Raw genomic sequence first — 21,683 nt, 5'->3', positions numbered from 1 at the left:
GCATTTCCTACAATGCTAGAGGGATTACACTTTAAAAATTAGTTAAAACGCCATATAAATGTGAGTTCTTTTTTATGGTCTTTCTCCCATTTTCATTAAAAGAGAATTTTGGATCAAAACATTTGTAGGGCCCTCAAGGATACCATTGAGTCAGGAGGCACTGGCAGCATTAACTATTATTTCAGTTTCTGACGTGAATGCAGACATACTGTGATCATTTAACCACTGCCAATACACATTAACAACAGAGGAATGCATCAGCTCAGCTCCACCTAGTGGTTGGATATATAATACTCAAACTGACCAATCAATTACTTTGAAATGTAATTGCCATTAGGTAGAAAACTACAAGGAGGAGGTCTTGTGGTGCAAAGGATAGCATCCCAATCTCTAAACCTGAAGTTCTGGGTTCAAAAACAGAAAATGCTGGATAAACTCATCTAGTCTAACAGCATCTATGGAGAGGAAAAAAACAGAGTTAACATTTTGAGTCCTTTTGACTCTTCAAAGTTAAAGAGAAGTAAAAATGTAATGAAATTTATACTGTTTAAGGGGGGTGGAGCAGGTGAAGCTGGATGGAAGGCCAGCGATAGGTAAAGGCAAAGGAGAGATTGCCAGCGATGTCATGGACAAAAGGACAAAGGGTTGTTAATGATAGTGATTTTGGCTAAAGGACGTGCTGATGGTGGCATTAAGATCAGAAAACAGAATGTGATAATGGCAGGACAAGGGTAAGCACTCTGGAAATAATATGAACAAGTGACAGATGGTCCTGGTGGGGGGAGGAAACTGTGGTAGGGAAAAAGATTGAAAATAGGATAGAAGGTGAGGATAAGACAATGAATAAAAGTTAAAAATAAATTTAAAAAATAAGTGAATAAAAAATAAAAATGAAAAAATAAAAATTAAGAAATGAGATTGAATATTGAAAAAGGGGATAAAAAGGGGGTGAGGATGGAGGAGAGATTTCATGGTCTGAAGTTGTTGAACTCAATATTAAGTCCGGAAGGCTGCAAAGTGCCTAATCGGAAGATGAGGTGCTGTTCCTCCAGTTTGCGTTGGGCTTCACTGGAACAATGCAACAGGCGAAGGATGGACAATGTCGGCATGAGAGCAGGGTGGGGTGTTGAAATGGCAAATGACAGGAAGGTCTGGGTCATGCTTGTGGACAGGCCGAAGGTGTTCCGCAAAGCGGTCACCCAGTCTGCATTTGGTCTTTCCAATGTAGAGGAGACCGCATCGGGAGCAGCGAATGCAGTAGACTAAACTGAAGGAGGTGCAAGTGAAGCGCTGCTTCACCTGAAAGGAGTGTTTAGGCCCTTGGATGGTGAGGAGGGTGAAGGTAAAGGGACAGGTGTTGCCTGAAGAGCCATAAGGACTCGAAACGTTAACTCTGTTTTTTTTCTCTCCATAGATGCTGTTAGATTTTATCCAGCATTTTCTATTTTTGTTTCAGATTTCCAGCATCTGCAGTATTTTGCTTTTAGCTCTGGGTTCAAGTTCTGCTCCAGGACTTGGTGGCCAAGGAAGATGTGTTCATAACCTGGCAAAACAGGATGAGTGTCAATCTGCAAAATCCTTCCAACATGCACCAATGGTAGGTGGTAAGAGTGGGTGAGGTTCCTGGGTTGCCATGTGTTGGAAATAAAATTGGAGCCTCTACTATCACTTTTCATAGCTGTGGACTGTTGCCACAGCAACTTGGACTCCTTGATGGGTGCAATTAGCTCAGTTGTTTGGACAGCTGGTGTGGATCAAATAGGGTGAATTTGGGACGTGCCTTCTTGCCCTGCCTGTGGTGGAAGCCATGGACCTGTGGTCCAGACCTGCCTTCAGGCAGAGATCAGAAGAAAAACATGGCCACCATTTTGCACACAGGAAGATCCCAAAAGTGAGTAATGAGACCAGTTAATCTAGTTTAGTTATGTTGGTTGAGGGCTAACTATTGACCAGGACACTGGGAGGAACATCACAGAATCATAGAACATACTACACAGAGGAGAACATTTGGTTGATTGTCCCAGCTCATTAAAAGGGCTATCCAAGTAGTCCCACCCCTCAGTTCTTTTGCTTGAAAATGAAAATTTTCTCTCCTTCCAATATTTATCCGATTCCCTTTTTAAGGTTATTATTGAATCTGCTTCCACCAGCCTTTCAGACGGCGCATTCCAGATCATAACAACTTTCTGCGTTAAAACATTTCTTCTCATCTCCCCTCTGGTTCTTTTACCTTCAGTCTGTATTCTCTGATTACCGACTCTTATGCCACTGGAGATAGGTTCTCCTTATTTGCTCTATCAAAATCCTTCATGGTTGTAAAACATCTCTATTAAATCTCCCCTTAAACATCTCTGCTCTAAGGAGAACAATCTCAGCTTCTCTGCTCTCTCCAGATGGATAAAAAATTAGACCCAGCTCAATCAGCCTTACTTTGGATGAACCACAGATTCACAGAATCTTTACAGCACAGAAGGAGGCCATTCAGCCCTCAAGACCACACTGGCTCTCTGAAAGAGCATTTTACCTAATCCCACTACCTTGTCTTATCTCGTAATCTTGCAAATTCTCTCTTTACCAATAGCAATCCAATTCCCTTGATCAAGCCTGCCTTCATCACCCTTTCAGGAAGGTCGTTCCAGACACCAACCAGCCTTGGGGTTAAAAAAAAATGTTCTCGCATCACTTTTGCTCCTTTTGCCAATTATTTTGAATCTGTGCCCTTTAGTTCTTGATGCTCTCTTGAGTGGGAACAGTTTCTCACTATATGCCCTATCCATGCCCCTCAGGATATTGAATACTTCTATCAAGTCTCCTCTCAGCCTTCTTTTCTGCAAGGAATACAGTCCCACCCTCTCCAATCTATCCTCATAGCTATAGTTCTTCATCCCTGGAATCATTCTTGTGAATCTCCACTGTACTCTCTCCAATGCCTTCACATCCTTCCTCACTGAACACAGAACTCCAGATAAGGCCTAACTAGTGTCTTATACATGTTCAACAGGTCCTCCTTATTCTTGTACTCAGTGCCCCTATTAATAAAGCCTAAGATAGTATCTGCTTTATTAACTGCTCTCTCAACATGCCCTGCCAGCTTCAATGTCTTATGTACATATACACCGAGGTCCCTCTGTTCCTTCATCTCCTTTTGAGTTTCTCCTTTCATTTTATACCATCTCACCATATTCTTCCTGCCAAAATAAACTACCTCATAATTCTCTGCATTGAACTTCATCTGCCACTTGTCTGCCCAATTCACCATCATGTCTATGTCCTTTTGAAGTTCGGGACTATCCTCATCACAGTTGACAATGTTTCCATCCTTCATATCATCAGCAAATTTTGAAATCTAGCTCTAGGTCATTAATAGATATCAAGAAGAGCAATAGTCCCAACACTGACCTCTAGGGAACTCCACTGCAAACCTTCCCCCAATCAGAAAGACAACCATTTATCACTAACACAAAAACAGAATTACCTGGAAAAACTCAGCAGGTCTGGCAGCATCGGCGGAGAAGAAAAGACTTGACGTTTCGAGTCCTCATGACCCTTCTCCGCCGATGCTGCCAGACATTCTGAGTTTTTCCGGGTAATTCTGTTTTTGTTTTACCATCTATCACTATTCTGTTTCCTGTCACTCAGCTAATTTCTTATACAAGTGCCCACTTTACCTTTTATTCCATGAGCTAGAATTTCACTGAAATAGCATTCTGCATCAATATCATCCCACACACTGGGAAATTAAGTGAATGAGTAGTTTTACATGGCATTAGACGAGACAGGAACATTGCCCAGCACACCAAGAAAACTTCCTACTCTCTTCATAAGAGTGCCCGGGGATATCATTCACACTGGAGCAGACAGATAGGAATTTACTGAATCATCCTTCAGTGCTGTGCTAAAGTATAAGCCATGATTGGGAACTTAAGCTTAGGTGTGAGGCTCCAACCCACAACTCGCACCCAGTGATGAGAGTGCAATCAACTGAACAAAGCTGAGGTGTATTTAACATGGTACTGAACAAGGGAGAGTGTCCTAATCAAACAAGCCGAATGATCTTGCATCTCATATACAGAGTAACGGAAATTTTCTAAGCAGGCTGGGTTAAGCTTTTCATGCTCCCTAGATCCTGATTAAGTTGAAATAGAATACTGTAGCCATAAATAGAAGATAGTCACTAATTAATCCAATAAGAAATTCAGGAGAAATTTCTTTACCTAGAGAATGGTCAGAATGTGGGATCTGCTACCGCATGGAGCAGGTGAGGCAAATGCCATCGATGCATTTAAGAAGAAGCTGGATAAGCACATGAGTTAGAAAGGTTATGCTAATAGGCTAAGATGAAACCAGATGGGAGGAAGCTTACATGGAGCATAAACATGAGCTTAGGCCACCTGGGCATAATACCCTGTCTTTGCACCGTACATTCTCCACAATGTTATAAGTTCTATGAATTAATTGTTCCCTGAGGCTGGTATTGGACTTGACCAATGACACCAATACTAAATGCAAGGGAGTAACAGGGGGATACAATCATTTGGGTTGTGAGAGGCTAAGAAGGCGGTGAAAAAGATCAGGTGAGTGCAAGGGAATCTAAAAAGATATAAGAGAATATAAAATGGAAGGATCGAGGAGAGAGGGAAAAGCTGAGAAGCTGTGTCAAGTAGATATTAAAAAGAAGAAGCAGTTCAGTGCATTTGAGTATTCAACTTGGCAATGTATTCAAAAATGATTAGAGCTACTGAAAGATTATCGTAATGCATAAGTGTTGAGTTGGATCTGCATATGCCTTAGGTAGAATTATTTATTTAGTAAAGTGTCATTCATTGACCTGAGGGGAGTTTGGTCTGGTTTGTAAGAAGCAGCAAACAGACAAGGTTAATAGGAGAGGTTACATTGCCTCTGGTTCTGTTTGTAATATAAAGATTGGAGCCAGCAGTTCTATAGGGGATCTTCAGCAAACTTTGCGTGGTTAGAGAGAGGGTTGAAGGGAAACTGTGAAAGCAACATAGAATGTATATAGTGTGTATCATCTACAAGGTGCACTGCGGGAATTCGCCAAGATTCCTTCAACAGGGCCTCCCAAATCTGTGACCTCTACTAACCACACGTCAGGACTGCAATGTGTAGCACCTCCAGGATGCGCTGCAGCAACTCACCCAGGCCTCTTCAATAACACCTCCCAAAGTTGTGATCACCACCTAGAAGGACATGGGCAGCAGATGCATAGGAATGTCACCACCTTTGCCGTCCCTTTATCGTTGCTGGTCCAAAATCCTGAAACTACCTAACAACACTGTGGGAGTCCCTGCTACCACAGTAGGTTAAGAAGTAGCTCAAGTGCAACTAGCAATGAGCAATAAATGCCAGCCAGCAAGACCCATATACCTTGAATGAAAACATTTTTTAAAAAATTTAAATGGAGTGCCTGACCTCCATTTTTCTGTTCTACACTGGCCAGCATCTTCACCAACAGAGTCATCATGAAAGCTGGGTTCATTAATAAAGGTGCATCACAAAGAAGAAAGACCTCCAATATAATTTCAAACACTTCTCCTCCCCTCCACTTAATAGTGGCCAACTAGGAAAGGAAAGGATCTCAACAATGTAGTGCGTAATGAAGTACATTTCCCAGGTAAATGGATAAATCGGCCTTGCAGAATTCCAGATTGAGACCCAAGCAAAATTCCGCAGTGAGTGGTTTTACATAAAATGCCTGTGCGAGATGATCAGTTTCTATTGTAGATAATCTTGGTGCATTGCAGAAGCTAAAATGGGGACATTACTGGAGCCACATGTTTGAGAAGGGTGATGGGTAGTTTGGTATTTCACAGCTGGATAGAACATCTAAAGCAGAGACTCTGCTACTTTAGTCAAAAGAATTTCTCCTGATGGAGGCAATTGGCGATTCGTTCATAAGCGGCAGAACAAGAGGATGTTAGTTGGGTGAAACATTAGAAGATTATTTAGAAAATAATTGAGGATTTTGCATGTTTTGGAGGCAGGCGGGGTAACAGAGAGGACATTTCATTTCCATAGTTTTTTGAAAATTTAATCCAATTCTTGAACTGCCATGGTAGGATTGGAATTCACATTCTCTGGATTTTTTGACCTTTTTGTGCATTTGTTGATAAAATGGTGCGACATACAGCAGAGCATGTGAGGATTTTTTTGATCACTGTAAGGGATTTTACTCCTTTGGTTACTGAATGGTGGTAGATATTTGTTTAGTAAATATACTCATGTGAAGTGTGTTGGCCTATCTTAGGCATAAGGTGTTTTCTACAAAAGTAAGTACATTTGACCAAAATGGTGTCCACTGTAGCTATGCTTGAGGTTGGTCAGCCAATTGAATTGGATAATTCTGGGCTAGAGACAATGAAAGAAAGGTTGGAAGATATTTTTTGCAGAAGGTTATTCGAAGACAAGCATTTTACCGTAGGTAATTATTGATTCTGACAATAACATGATTTAATGGAGAATTAGATAAATATTTGAAAAGGAATATAAAAGGTATTTGGGAAATAATGTAGAGGAGCTGACAGCTGCTGTAATTTCTAGGATTCTGTTATGTAAAGTGTGTGGGGATATTTCTGAGGGATGTCATAAGCTGCCGCTTAAATGCAAAAGGCCTTTTTTCTCTCATCAAAGTAAAAACAGGAAGTTCTGAAACTCCACATCATGCCAGTCAGTATCTGAAAGTGAATTGCATTGCTATAAAACCTAATCACACCTTCATGACATCCCAAAGTGCTCTACAAGAAACTAATTACCATTTTTAAGTGCAACAGAAACAACTAAGCGTTTATAGAGAACCCTTAAAATAGTAAAGCATCCCAAGACGCTTCAGAGGAGCATTATCAGTCACCATTCAACACTATATTTGGTGGTGTTGGTTGAGGGATGACTGTTGCCAGGACACCAGGAAAACTCACTACTCTTCTTCAAATAATTCCATGGGATCTTTGAACAGCTATCTGAATGAACAAGCAGAGTTTATCATCGCCGACTGTGCAATGTTTCTTCAGTACTGAATTGAAGTGTCAGTCAAGACTAAATGTTCAAGTCTCTGGAGTGGGGCTAAAACTCATGACCTTCTGATGCTAACTCAGCAGGATAACAAGGACAGACATAGAAGATAAAATACTGGGTGGAACATGGGTCATGTGGTTGGATAATGTTTTGGAGTTTGATTGGATTACAGATGTGGGGATAGGACAGAAATTTCACTGAGCTTTATCTCCTTAGGGCTTTATCTGTGGTTGGTGTTTTTACAGGATACTGAATAGAGCCTGTGATCAGTTTAATTGAACATAATCTCTGAAATGAATGAGTTTAATAAACCAAGAAGCTAGTTCTCTTTGCTTACCATCTTAAGCAAGGGCCTAATCTGCATGCAATGAAAATATTACAGGGAGGGAGGTATGATTCATACTTTAAAATGATATAGTAAATGTTGTGCTTGTGCAGACATAATTCATGGTAAACCAAAGAACACAATGATAAACTAAAGACTTTACTGTCATATAATTCCATTCACCCATCATCCTTGTGGTCACAGACCTACATTGGCTCCCAGTCTGCAAAAGCCTCAATTTTAAAATTCTCTTCCTTGTTCTCAAATCTCTTCAAGACCTTGTCCTTCCTTTTCTCTGTAATCTCCACCAGCCCTACAACCTTCCCAGTTCTCTGCGCTCCTCCAATTCTGGCTTCTTGCGGACCCCCAATTTTAATCACTCCACCATTGGTGGCTGTGCTTTCACTATCTAGGCCCTAAGTGCTAGAATTCCTTTCCAAAACATGTACCTCTCTACTTCTCCTTTAAGACTTTCTTTAGAACCTATCTATTTGACCACCCTTTGGCTACCTGTCCTAATGTCTCCTAATGTGGCTCAGTGTCAAATTTTGTTTGATAATCATTACTGTTGCTGGCCTGGAACACCTTACGCTGTTAAAGACATGTTATATATATGCAAGTTGTTGGGGTGGTCCTAAATTGGGGAGGTTACCAAATTAAGAATGAACAACCAATGCTCCAGTAATTAGCCATTCAGTTGAAACATTTAAAATGGAATTGTATTACAATGCAGTAGGGAGTAGAGCAACATGAATTCTAAACAAAAACAAAAATATCTGGAAACACTCAGCAGGTCTGGCAGCATCTGTGGAGAGGAACACAGTTAACGTTTTGAGTCCACATGACTCTTCAACAGAACTAAGGAAAAATAGAAGAGGGGTGAAATATAAGCTGGTTTAAGGGTGGGGGGGTGGGACAAGAAGAGCTGGATAGAGGGTCAGTGATAGGTGGAGATAACCAAAAGATGTCACAGACAAAAGGACAAAGTGGTGTTGAAGGTGGTGATATTATCTAAAGGAATGTGCTAATTAAGGGTAGAAAACAGGACGAGCAAGGTACAGATAGCCCTAATGGGGGTGGGGTGGGGTGAAGAAATCGCAAAAGGCTAAAAGGTAGAGATAAAACAATTTAAAAATAATGGAAATAGGTGGGAAATGAAAAATCTATTTAAATTATTGGAAAAAACCAAAAAGGATGGGGAAAATCGGAAAGGGGGTGGGGATGGAGGAGAGATTTCATGATCTAAAATTGTTGAACTCAATATTCAGTCCGGAAGGCTGTAAAGTGCCTAGTTGGAAGATGAGGTGCTGTTCCTCCAGTTTGTGTTGAGCTTCACTGGAACAATGCAGCAAGCCAAGGACAGACATGTAGGTATGAAAGCAGGGTGGAGTGTTGAAATGGCAAGTGACAGGGAGGTTTGGGTAATACTTGCGGACAGACCGAAGGTGTACTGCAAAGCGGTCACCCAGTCTGCGTTTGGTCTCCCCAATGTAGACGAAACTGTATTGAGAGCAACGAATGCAGTAGACTAAGTTGAGGGAAGCGCAAGTGAAATGCTGCTTCACTTGAAATGAGTGTTTGGGCCCTTGAACAGTGAGGAGAGGGGAAGTGAAGGGGCAGGTGTTGCATCTTCTGTGGTTGCATGGGAAGGTGCCGTGGAAGGGGTTTGAGGTGTAGGGGGTGATGGAGGAGTGGACCAGGGTGTCACGGAGGGAACGATCCCTACAGAATGCCACCAGGGGGGTGAAGGGAAGATGTGTTTGGTGGTGGCATCATGCTGGAGTTGGTGGAAATGGCGGAGGATGATCCTTTGAATGCGGAGGCTGGTGGGGTGATAAGTGAGGACAAGGGGGACCCTATCATGTCTCTGGGAGGGAGGAGAAGGCGTGAGGGCGGATGCACGAGAGATGGGCCGGACACGGTTGAGGGCCCTGTCAACTACCATGGGTGGAAAACCTCGGTTAAGGAAGAAGGAAGACATGTCAGAGGAACTGTTTTTGAAAGTGGCAACATCAGAACAGATGCGACGGAGGTGAAGGAACTGAGAGAATGGGATGGAGTCCTTACAGGAAGCGGGGTGTGAGGAGCTGTAGTCAAGGTAGCTGTGGGAGTTGGTAGGCTTGTAATGGATATTGGTGGACAGTCTATCACCAGAAATTGAGACAGAGAGGTCAAGGAAGGGAAGGGGTGTTAGAGATGGACCATGTGAAAATGATGGAGGGGTGGAAATTGGAAGCAAAATTAATAAATTTTTCCAGTTAGCCTGTTCCTGCCCCACGGAACTCATTTCTTGCTATCTTGACTCCATTCTCTCTCCCCTTGTCCAGTCCATTCCCACCTACATCCGTGATTCCTCTGACACCCTACATCATATCAACAATTTTCAGTTCCCTGGCCCCAACCGCCTCCTCTTCACCATGGACGTCCAATCCCTCTACACCTCCATCCCCACTGGGATGGTCTGATGGCCCTTAGCTTCTTCCTCGAACAGAGGCCCGAACAATCCCCATCCACCACCATTCTCCTCCATTGTTCTCACACTGAACAATTTCTCCTTTAAAAAAAAACAAACAAACAAAAAAACTGCGGATGCTGGAAATCCAAAACAAAAACAGAATTACCTGGAAAAACTCAGCAGGTCTGGCAGCATCGGCAGAGAAGAAAAGAGTTGACGTTTCGAGTCCTCATGACCCTTCGACAGAATTTCTCCTTTAACTCCTTTCACTTCCTCCAAATAAAAGGTGTGGCTATGGGTACCCGCATGGGCCCCAGCTATGCCTGTCTCTTTATGGGGTATGTGGAACATTCCTTGTTCCAGTCCTACTCCAGCCCCCTCCCACAACTCTTTCTCCGGTACATCGATGATTACTTCGGTGCTGCTTCATGCTCTCGTCTGGACCTGAAAAAACTTATTAATTTTGCTTCCAATTTCCACCTCTCCATCATTTTCACATGGTCCATCTCTGACACCCCTTCCCTTCCTTGACCTCTCTGTCTCAATTTCTGGTGATAGACTGTCCATCAATTTCCATTACAAGCCTACCGACTCCCACAGCTACCTCGACTACAGCTCCTCACACCCGGCTTCCTGTAAGGACTCCATCTCATTCTCTCAGTTCCTTCGCCTCTGTCACATCTGTTCACATGATGCCACTTTCAAAAACAGTTCCTCTGACATGTCCTCCTTCTTCCTTAACCGAGGTTTTCCACCCACGGTGGTTGACAGGGCCCTCAACCGTGTCCGGCCCATCTCCCGCGCATCCGCCCTCACACCTTCTTCTCCCTCCCAGGAACATGATAGGGTCCCCCTTGTCCTCACTTATCACCCCACCAGCTTCCGCATTGAAAGGATTATCCTCCGCCATTTCCGCCAACTCCAGCATGATGCCACCACCAAACACATCTTTCCTTCACCACCCCCCCCCCCCCCCCCCCCCCCCCGGTGGCATTCTGTAGGGATCGTTCCCTCCGTGACACCCTGGTCCACTCCTCCATCACCCCCTACACCTCAAACCCCTTCCACGGCACCTTCCCATGCAACCACAGAAGATGCAACACCTGCCCCTTCACTTGCCCTCTCCTCACCGTCCAAGGGCCCAAACACTCATTTCAAGTGAAGCAGCATTTCACTTGCACTTCCCTCAACTTAGTCCACTGCATTCGTTGCTCCCAATGCAGTTTCGTCTACATTGGGGAGACCAAACGCAGACTGGGTGACCGCTTTGCAGTACATCTTCGGTCTGTCCGCAAGCATGACCCAGACCTCCCTGTCGCTTGCCATTTCAACACTCCACCCTGCTCTCATACCCACATGTCCGTCCTTGGCTTGCTGCATTGTTCCAGTGAAGCTCAACACAAACTGGAGGAACAGCACCTCATCTTCCAACTAGGCACTTTACAGCCTTCCGGACTGAATATTGAGTTCAACAATTTTAGATCATGAATTCTCTCCTCCATCCCCACCCCCTTTCCGATTTTCCCCATCCTTTTTGTTTTTTTGCAATAATTTATATCGATTTCTCTTTTCCCACCTATTTCCATTATTTTAAATGTATTTCCATCCATTGTTTTATCTCTACCTTTTAGACTTTTTTGATTCCTTCACTCTACCCCACCCCCACCAGGGCTATCTGTACCTTGCTCGTCCTGTTTTCTACCCTTAATTAGCACATTCCTTCAGATAATATCACCACCTTCAACAGCTCTTTGTCCTTTTGTCTGTGACATCTTTTGGTTATCTCCACCTATCACTGACCCTCCAGCTCTTCTTGTTCCCCACCTCCCCCCACCGCCCTTAAACCAGCTTATATTTCACCCCTTTTCTATTTTTCCTTAGTTCTGTTGAAGAGTCATGCGGACTCAAAACGTTAACTGTGTTCCTCTCCGCAGATGCAGCCAGACCTGCTGAGTTTATCCAGGTATTTTTGTTTTTGTTTTGGATTTCCAGCATCTGCAGTTTTATGCTTTTAACATGAATTCTGAGTAGTGTCATGGACAGATTAGTTCCTAAAACAGAAAGCTGGGCAGATAGTAATTATTGAATTGTGTGGAAAATTTGCCATTTAAATTAAACCCTGGTTCACTTCTGAATTATGAGTTACAGTTTAAGGGGCTTGCAGCAGTCTTTGCATCAATGGCATCAGTTAAATCCTTATTTGCAATACCAACACATCTTTGTGCCAACAAACAGTAGTGCAAGGTGACCGAATGGACACATGACAGGAATTATAAGGTGATTCTCAGGTGGAGGATGGCAGAGAATAATGTTTGGAGTTTAGATCCAGGAGCCTGCAGACGGCAGTATCACAAGTGACTGACACCTTCCCTACGCTAATCGATCAGTCACTGCACACTCAACCCCCTGACCTGTAGCATGATCATCCTGCTTCCTGATAGTTCTATCAGGGAACCTTTGACAAGAACTGTGAATTCTGGAAGTGCTGAAATGCTCTGCCGATTGTTAATTTGTATGTTGCTGCATCTCCCTTTCCCCTGGGGTATTGTGAAAGCAGGTCTGCCCTTGCCCTCCATATGGAAATTGGCCTCGGTTCCATTTGTATTTTATGCAATCACTGCACAGCGGCCTGTAATTAACTCCAATATATTTCTGAACTGATGTGTAGCAAAAACAAATACTTTTGTATAACATGCTCTCTCAAATACTTAAGGTGTTAAGATGTCCCAAAATACCTTATATGCAATCATGCAATTAAGCAATACAATAGGAGGCCATTCCACTCATTGCCCCTGCTATCCAATTAATCCTACTCCGGCTGCTTTTTCCCCATAGCCCTGCAATTTTCTCTCCCTCAAGTACTTATCCAATTTACTTTTGAAAGTTAGTATTAAATCTGCTTCTAACATGCTTTCAGACAGTGAAAAACATAGCAAAACATTGCAGTGCTCTCTATACAACAAGTTCTCATCACCTCCCCTGTTTATTGTTCCCAATTAACTTAAATCTGTGTCCTTTGGTTGCTGCCAGTAAAAAATGTTTCTTCTTTTTTTAATCTATCAAAACCCATCATAATTTTGTACTCAGTTCTCAGTACACAATATTCTATGCACAAATGATATGAAACCCCACCCCCTCCTCCTCAAGTTTAGATTTCAGAATGTACCTTAGCATCTCTTGTTCAATATAAGAACTACCCAACCCTGTTGATTAGTTGAGTTAATACCAAGATAAATTGATCTAAATTAAGAGGGCAAATTGCATAGGCAACCCTTGTATTCCTTAAAATATAGAAGATTAAGGGATGTACCAACTGAACCAAATGATCTAAGAGGTTGATTGGGTAGATAAAGAGAAACTCTGGTGGGTGAGTTCAGAACAAGGGGGCTTAGTCTCAAAATTAGAGCCATATGCAGGGGTGAGGTCAGAAAGCACTTCTTCGCACAAATGATAGTGGAAATCTGGAACTCTTTCTCGCAAAAAGCTGTTGAGGTTGATGGTAAAGGGTTCAACTGAAAACTCTAACGTAGTGATTGCCAGACCTTTGTTACTCAAGGGTAATAAAGGATAAGGAACCCAGGCAGGTAGATGGAGCTAAGATACAGATCCCATGTTCTAATTGAATGCTGAAAAAAGGTCGAGAGGTTAAATGGTCTATTCCTGTTCCTATGTTCTTAAAAGCAGTCATTATTGTTATGTAGTACAATGCAGTAGCTAAAGTACCATAAAAATGCATGAGATGAATTGCTGATTGATTGAGCAAAGAATGTTGGTTAGAGCAGAAGAACTCATTGCTCATCGTAAAGTACCGAGTGAAAGATAGACTAGGCTTCAATTTAACATCTCGTTGGACAGTAGTCCCTGAGTGCTCCACTAAAGTGTCAGCCGAAAACACCTATTTGCACTTATATAATGCCTTTAACACAGTAAAGTATCCAAGATACTTTATGGGACCATTATCAAACAAAATCTACCTAAGGAGATATTAGGTTTGGTGGCCAAAAGCATGGTCAAAAATGAAGATTTTAGGGGGTTAAGGAATATTATAAATGAAGATAGAGAGATGGAAAGGTTCAGAGAGGGAATGCCAGAGCTTAGGGCTTAGATAGCTGAAGGCATAAATGGTGAAGTGATTAAAATGAGGAATGAATGTAGGATTGAAGGAGCACAGAGAGTTGCAGAGCTGGAGAAGTTTATAGAGATTGTGAGGAGAAAGGCCATGAAGCAATTTGAAATCAAGGGTGAGAATTTTGAAATCAAAGCATAACTGGACTAGGAACAACTGTAGGTCACAGGGGTGATGAGTGAACAGGACTCAGTGCACATTAGGATGGGGATACCACATAAGTCTAGCAGAATAACCAAAATATTATTTAAAATGTATATATCACCAGAGGCTGTAGCCCAATCAAGGCCTCTTTTTTGGTATTCATTCATGAGATGTGGGTTTCACTGGCTCAGCCAGCTTTATTGCCCATTCCTAGTTGCCCTTGAGAGGGTGATGGTGAGCTGCCTTCTTGAACCGCTGCAGTCCATGTGGTGTAGATACACCCATAATGCTGTTAGGAAGGGAATTCCAGGATTTTGATCCAACGACAGTGAAGGAATGGCAATATATTTCCAAGTCAAGATGGTGAGTGACTTGGAGGGAAACTTCCAGGTGGTGGTATTCCCATCTATCTGCTGCCCTTGTCCTTCTAGATGATAGTGGTCATGGGTTTGGAAGGTGCTGTTGAAGGAGCCTTGGTGAATTACTGCAGTGCATCTTGTAAATGCTGCTAATGTGCGTCGATGGTGGAGGGAGTGAATGTTTGTGGATGTGGTGCCAATCAAGTGGGCTGCTTTGTCCTGGAAGGTGTCAAGCTTCTTGAATGTTGTGGGAGCTGCACGCATCCAGGGGAGAGTATTCCATCACACTCCTGACTTGTGCCTTGTAGATGGTAGTCAGGCTTTGGGGAGTCAGGAGGTGAGTTACTCGTCACACGATTCCTAGCCTGCTCTGTAGCCACAGTATTTATGTGGTTTGTCCAGTTCAGTTTTTGGTCAATGGTAACCCCCAGGATGTTGATAGTTGGGGATTCAGTGATGGTAATGCCATTGAACACCAAGAGGCGATGGTTTGATTCTCTATTGTTGGAAATGATCATTGCCTGACACTTGTGTGGCGTGAATGTTACTTGCCACTTGTCAGCCCAAGCCTAGATTTTGTCCAGGTCTTGCTGCATTTGGACATAGACTGCTTCAGTTTTTGAGGAGTTGTGAATGGTGCTGAACATTGTGCAATCATCAGCGAACATCCCTATTTCTGACCTTATAATGGAAGGAAGATCATTGTTGAAGCAGCTGAAGATGGTTGGGCCTAGGACACTAGCCTGAGGAACTCCTGCAGTGATGTCCTGGAGCTGAGATGATTGACCTCCAACAACCACAACCATCTTCCTTTGTGCTAGGTACGAATCCAACCAGCAGAGAGTTTTCCCCCTGATTCCCATTGACTCCAGTTTTGCTAGGGCTCCTTGATGCCACACTCGGTCAAATGCTGCCTTGATGTCAAGGGCAGTCATTCTCACCTCATCTTGGGATTTCAGATCTTTTGTCCATGTTTGAACCAAGGCTGTAATGAGGTCAGGAGCTGAGTGACCCTGGGTGAACACAAACTGTGTCAGCGGGCAGATTATTGCTAAGCAAGTGCCTCTTGATAGCACTGTCTATGACCCCTTCTATTACTTTACTGATGACGGAGAGTAGACTGATGGGGCAGTAATTGACCAGGTTGGATTTGTCCTGCTTTTTGTGTATAGGACATACCTGGGTAATTTTCCATATAGCCAGGTAGATGCCAATGTTGTAGCTGTACTGGAACAGCTTGGCTAGAGGCATGGCAAGTTCTGGAGCACAAGTCTTCAGTATTATTGCCAGAATATTGTCAGGGCCCTTCGCCTTTGCACTATCCAGTGCCCTCAGCCATTTCTTGATGACACGTGGAGTGAATCGAATTGGTTGAAGACTGGCATCTGTGGTGCTGGGAACCTCCAGAGGAAGATGAGATGGATCATCCACTCAGCACTTCTGGCTGACGATTGTAGCAAATGCTTCAGCCTTATCTTTTGCACTGATGTGCTGGGCTCCTCCATCATTGAGGATGGAGATATTTGTGGAGCCTCCTCCTCTAGTAAGTTGACAGCTGGATGTGGCAGCTTAGTTGTTGGATCACATAACCCTGTTTAACCACTTGTTGCTTATGCTGTTTGGCATGCAAGTATTCCTGCAGCATAGCTTCATCAGATTGACACTTTTTTTTTAGGTATGTCTGGTGCTGCTCCTGGCATGCCCTCTTGAACTCTTCATTGAACCAGGGTTAATCCCCTAGTTTGATGGGGGATATGCCAGGCCATGGGGTTACAGATTGTGTTTGAGTATAATTCTGCTGCTGCTGATGGCCCACAGTGCCTCATGGATGCCCAGTCTTAAGTTGGCTAGACCTGTTCAAAATCCATTTAGCATGATGGTAGTGCCACACAACACTATGGAGTGTCCTCAACATGAAGGCAGGACTTTGCCTCCACAATGACTGTGCGGTGGTCACTCCTACCGATGCTGTTAAGGACAGATGCATCTGCTGCAGGTGGGTTGGTGAGTATGAGGTCAAGTATGTTTTTCCCTCTTGTTGGTTCCCTCACCACCTGCTGCAGACCCAGTTTGGCAGCTATGTCCTTTAGGACTCAGCCAACTTGGTCAGTAGTGTTGCTACCAAGCCACTCTTGGTGATGGACTTTGAAGTACCCCACTCAGAGTACATTCTGCGCCCTTGCCACCCTCAGTGCTTCCTCCAAGTGGTGTTCAACTGATGGAGGGCAGTACATGATAATCAGCAGGAGGTTTCATTGCCCATCTTTGACCTGATACACTGAGACTTCATGAGGTTTGGAGTCGATGTTGAGGACTCCCAGGGCAACTCCCTCCTGACTGTATACCACTGTGCCGCCACCTCTGCTGGATCTATCCTGCCGGTAGGACAGGACATACCCAGGGATGGTTGGGTGATGTCTGGGGGATTATCTGTAAGGTATGATTCCGTGAGGGTGATTACATCAGGCTGTTGCTTGACTCACCTGTGAGACAGCTCTTCCAATTTTGGCACTAGCCCCCAGATGTTAGTATGGAGGACTTTGCAGGGTTGACAGGGCTGAGATTGTCGTTGTCGTTTCTGGTGCCTGGATCAATGCTGGGTGGTCTGTCCGATTTCATTCCTTTTTTGTGACTTTGTAGCCCTTTGATACAACTGAGTGGCTTGCTAGGCCATTTCAGAGGGCATTTAAGAGTCAACCACACCTCTGATGTTTATGCCCAGGATTGAGATATATGGTAAACTCTAATTAACCCCAAAATACCTGTGATAATTTCCTACTCAAGGCCAATTAGAGATGGGTCACAAATGCTGGTCTTGCCAGTGACATTCACATCCCACAAATGAATTTTAAAAAAGCCTCACAGGCACTAGACCATCCATTATGTTCAACATATAGAGAAGGGTTTTGCATCTGATCCCTCCAGAGCGTATCTATTCTATAATACTCATTTGCAGCTGATTTACATAAGACACAGCGTCTAGTATTTATGAGAAACTGAGGGTCAGTAATATGAGATTCAGAATTCCAAATCACTGTCCCTTGTGAAGGTTATAGAACAAGGTGTAATACAAACTTGTCAGCATCAATGGAGAGCAATCACTTCAGGAAAAAGAGAATTAAATCCCCCACAAGTTCAACAGTATATAAGGAAAATATTAGAAGCTATGGACTCATTCCATGACTAACCTAATCTCACAGTTTAATGATGGTTATCAGCTGAGAGTTAGGGTCAATTAACTGGTCAAATCGAATACAACTCTCGCTCACTTTTATCTAGCTGATTTGGAGATGAAGACCAGAAAAATAATCGGTAATTAGTTGCTGGGAATGCTGCAATGCAAAACCCTTCTCAATTCCGTATAAACCATGGATGGCCTGGAGCCTGTGAAGAAGAAACTATGACAGGTATTTTTAAACAACGGGTGCATTTATAACAATATAAGAAATAGGAACAGTAGACCATTCAGCCCCTCGAACCTGCTCTGCCATTCAATAAGACCATGGCTGACCTTCTTGTGTTTCGATTTCCACGTTCCCATCTAACCCTGATAACCTTTGATTCCCTTGCCTAACAAGAATCTATCTACCTCTGCCTTAAAAATATTCAATGACCCTGCCTCTGCCACCTTCTGAGGCAGAGAATTCCAAAGTCGCACAGCCCTGAGAGAGAAAAACATTTCTCACCTCTCTCCTAAAAGGGCGACACCTAATTTTAAAACAGTGCCCCCTGGTTTATATAGCAAGTTCATTATAAAACAATATTTGGCATGGAGCCACTCAAGTATTAGATCAAGTGACAAAAATCTTGGTTAAAGAGAGGTTTTAAGGAGCAACTTAAGAGACAGAGATATTTAAGGAGAAAATTCCAGAGCTTAGGGTCTCATTAGCTGAAGGTGCAGGCACGCATAATGGAGGGATTAAAATTGCAAGATGTGCAAGGACTCGGAATAAGAGGAGCTTGGCTGAGGTTTGTATGGCTGGAGCAGGTAACAGATGGGGAGGGGTGAGGCCATAGAGGGATTTGAACAGAGAGATTAATATGTTAAAACTGAGGCATTGCCAAGCCTGGAGCCAATGTAGGTCGGCAAACACAGGGGCAAATGGGACTTGATGTGAGTTAAAAGAGAGTTTTGGATGAGTACATATTTGTGGAGAGTGATAGATGGGAAGCTGGGCAGGAAAGGATTGAAATTGTTGAGTCTATAGCTAAAGGTATGGATGCATATCAGGTATACATTCTGTGGGTAAGGGATAGCTGGCAAGCTTTTTTTAAAAAAACTGGACTATGTTATAGCATCATATTTGTAAATGAACAAAAAAGATTTGCCCTTCTTTCAAGAATCATGTCTCTTTAGTAGCACTTACCCACATTGCCACCTCTTCCCTTATCTGTAACTTATATTCTTGGGCTGCTCTACCAAACACCCTGATTTGTATCAGGGTATCTTCTTTCCAGTACCTTATACAAGTGGCCATTCTTTGAGTGCCAATTGAGAAAGTGATCACTGTCTATTTGCCTACAATGGCATCACAGGTGAGTCCATTCCCACCTTTGGTATCCTTGTGTGCATTTGGCACTCAGGGTTGATGGACTGGAAGAGTAACCTTGGCTGATCCTGTCCCAGGCCCAGAAACGTTGAGACCAGCTGCCCGTACAGACTGTATACAAACCTGCAAAGTCCTTCATTTATATGGCACAGTTGAATGTGAGGTGAGCCCTCAGGGAGTGATCATCTCCTTTGAATGCAAGGCAGACCCAGAGTTAGTTGAAAATATTGACTAACTCTTGACAAGCATTACATTATGTGCTCTGTAATTCAAACAGTTTACAAAAGGATCAATTTAACAAATGGTTTTCATTGACTGATGGGATCTAAACAAAACTATCAGATAATTTGCATTTTTCTACATAAGTAAGACATTGACAGCTTCCTCCAGCAGGCTAACTCTTGCAGCCCTCCATATTTTCTTGTTAAATTTCATAGGATTTATTTCTGTCTGTAAGGAGCATCCGGCCATAATGTAAATCCACTGATCATTCACCACAAATACAGGGACTTTCAAGTTGACTAATTGCTCAACTGCACATGTGCAATGAGGAATTGCAGCCCAGCTCTGAGACATAGCAGATAAACCTGTTTCTCACCAATGCAATTACATATTACAGTCTGACACATGTGAATAGCCTGGTTGCCAAGTATAGTTCTCCCAGTGGTTGAACAGATTTAAGCAGCTTGTATGTTCAGGTAACACAGCTGTTACATGTGCACTGCCCAATGTGAAGTATGAGTAGCTCTTAACCAGGGTGCCAGGCAGTTTACAGTGGACTATAACAGGGCAAAGAGCTACAACCAGAATGGAAATAGTGAAAAGAGACAGTGGCCTAATGGTAATGGCACTGGACTAGTAATCTAGAGGCTGAGGCTTATGGGGACGTAGGTTTCAATCCCACCATGACAGCTAGTGGAATTGGAATTCAGTTAATAAATCTGGAATTATGAAGCTAGTCATGGCTATCATGCCCTTAGGGAAGGCAATCTGATGTCCTTACCTGGTCTGGCCTACAGACCCACAGCGATTTGTTGACTTTTTATTGCCCTCTGAAATGGTCTCGCGAGCCACTCAGTTCAAGGGCAATTAGGGATGGACAAAAATTGCTGGCCTTGCCAGCGATGCTTGCATCTCATAAAATAATTTTTTTTAGAAAAAAGTAGACTATTCAGACTCAAATCTCATTCTGCTATTCAATTACATCATGGCTGCTCTGTATCCATCGACTCTGACTCCATCGACTCCTGTTTGGCTTTGGGATCATTAATATCTTTGCCAAACAAACATGGGATGGAAATACAACTTAAAGGGCACAAATGTTTGTGTGTGGGTAGTAGCTTTACAGCTGAGCCACTGGAAAATTCACAAATAAATAAATTTGCTAAGCCTTCATTTTTGAGAAGTAGCAGAGGGAGTTAAGGTCCAAGCACAGAAATCACTAAAAGCCAAAGAACAGATACAAAGATAAATCATTTAAAAGGATAACATTGGCCTTTATTCACAAGGACACAGATGTTTTGCTCCAGTGGTATAAAGCTCTGGTTAGATGCATTCAGTTCTGGGCACCATACTGTGGTCTTGGAGAGATGCATCAGTTGATACTGGGGCTGAATTGAGGATGGGTTACATAACCTTTTGCATTCAAGGAAATACAAGCCTAAGGGGTTATCTACTTAAGATGTAGAAAAAGGTTTGGTAGGGTAGATAGAAACTATTTCCTCTGGTGGTGGGGAGGGGTGAGGGGGGGGAGGAAGTCCAGAACTAGGAGTCATAACTTTAAAATCATTAGGGTCATTCAGGGGTGATGTCAAGAGGCACTTCTTAATGCAAGGGATAATGGAGATAGTGTCTATCTCATAAAGCTGCTGAGTGGGTGGGGTCGAGGCGGTTAATTGAAAGCCAAAATTAAAGATTTTTGGGGATTAAGGGTTACAAAACGAAGGCAAATCAGCCATGATTTATTTGAATAGTAAAACAAGCTCAGGATTTAGGGGAGGCTGCATGCCCCACTCCTATTTCTACATTCCTAGGTTCCTAGACCTTCCATGACACACCCAGCCAGCCCATTTTGCCCATCTCCAATGTTTTATTTTAAATAAGCGTAGGTGTTCCAAGAAAATTTTTTTAGAAGCACACAATTTTCTTTATTGTAAAAGTAATTCTTTCCTTGGGTAATGCTCACCAGCAGTGTTTTAGAAATCATCCTTCAATTCCTGGAGACTTCAGAATGCCCTGGCAACCCTGGCTTCGGACTCTCCCCACATTGCCCAGAACTCCCGTATGGAGGGTGAAATTTCATGACTACTCCCGTGGCGGGTTAACCAGGTGAATGGGTGAGGAGCGGGGACCCCACCACTTCCATACCAATTAAATCCATAGCGGGAAGGCCCATGGACAGCCTTACTGCCCTGCTGACAACTAGGGCCTTTAAATGGCAACTAACACCCACTAAGGCCCTCATCCTTCATACACCTCGTATTACCCCAGTGGCAAGCGGGGGTGGGGGGGGCGGGGCTTGCTAAGCAGGAAGCACAACGAACAAATCCTTGCAGGAACCCCTTCATTCAAAGGCACTCAGTGCCTGACTGAGGGTCCCAGCATCGGGAAAGGAGTGCCTGCTAAGAGCCAACCCCTGCCCTTGCTCCCGATTCCCCTCCCCGTGGATCCACCTCCTGCCATCACTCACTTCTGG

Source organism: Carcharodon carcharias, chromosome 19, assembly GCF_017639515.1.
Source record: "Carcharodon carcharias isolate sCarCar2 chromosome 19, sCarCar2.pri, whole genome shotgun sequence".
Classification (NCBI taxonomy): domain Eukaryota; kingdom Metazoa; phylum Chordata; class Chondrichthyes; order Lamniformes; family Lamnidae; genus Carcharodon; species Carcharodon carcharias.
The sequence above is the reverse complement of the archived record's forward strand: the minus strand, read 5'-3'. Positions refer to the sequence as shown.